Here is a 1,210-nt window from a genome sequence, read left to right as displayed (position 1 = left end):
CGAAGCTGATTTAGTCATTAGTCAAGCCGAAGTCAATGGGGGTACTATCATTAAAAAGTTAAAACCTCGGGCTCGAGGACGTAGTTATCCGATAAAAAGACCCACCTGTCATATAAATATCGTTTTGAAAGATCAATCTAAAACGAAAACTGAACAAGATTTTCTTTTAGAGAATAAAGGTGTATTTAAGGATACTATAATAGAGAGATACCTAGAGAAAGAGAGAGAGAGATAAACTTCTGCCTCCTTCGGTTTCCGAATTGGAATAGAGATAAATAGATATATATAGAGAGAGAAAGAGATCGGGATAAATATGATATGGGAAAAAAAATAAATCCACTTGGTTTCCGACTTGGTGCAAACCAAAGTCATCGTTCCCTTTGGTTCGCACAACCCAAAAGTTATTCCAGGGGTCTCCAGGAAGATGAAAAAATACGGGATTGTATCAAGAATTATGTACAAAAAAATATGAGATCTGGTTCAGAAGGAATTGCACATATAGAGATTAAAAAAAAAATCGACCTAATTCAGGTCATAATCTATATTGGATTCCCAAATTTGTTAATAGAGGGTCGAACGCGAGGAATCGAAGAATTACGGATCAATGTACAAAAAGGGTTTCGTTCTGTGAACCGGAGACTTAACATTGCTATCACAAGAGTTGCAAAACCTTATGGACAACCTAATATTCTTGCAGAATTATAGCTCTACAATTAAAGAATAGAGTTTCGTTTCGAAAGGCAATGAAAAAAGCTATTGAATTAACTGAACAAGCTGATACAAAAGGAATTCAAGTGCAAATTGCAGGGCGTATCGACGGAAAAGAAATTGCACGTGTCGAATGGATCAGAGAAGGTAGGGTTCCCCTACAAACCATTCGAGCTAAAATTATCATTGTTCCTATACAGTTCGAACTATCTATGGGGTATTAGGCATCAAAATTTGGATATTTGTAGATGAGCAATAATGGGTCTTTCCTTCCCATTCTATACTGCGATAGAACAAAAAATGACAAACTCTTTCATTCATTCTTTTTCCCTTCAATCAAAAATGAACAATTCTAATTAGAATTATTAATTATTTCTAATTATTAATTATAATTATATAGGGTTGAATAAAAATTCGATTGATCATTTGGTAGAATTGCTATGCTTAGTGTGTGACTCGTTGGTTTTTTCTTTAGAGTTGGATTCAAAAAAAAAAAAAACAA

This window comes from Tasmannia lanceolata, unplaced genomic scaffold, assembly GCF_043159265.1.
Source record: "Tasmannia lanceolata isolate RefF3 unplaced genomic scaffold, GAP_Taslan_0.1 ptg000874l, whole genome shotgun sequence".
Classification (NCBI taxonomy): domain Eukaryota; kingdom Viridiplantae; phylum Streptophyta; class Magnoliopsida; order Canellales; family Winteraceae; genus Tasmannia; species Tasmannia lanceolata.
This window is presented reverse-complemented; position numbering follows the sequence as displayed.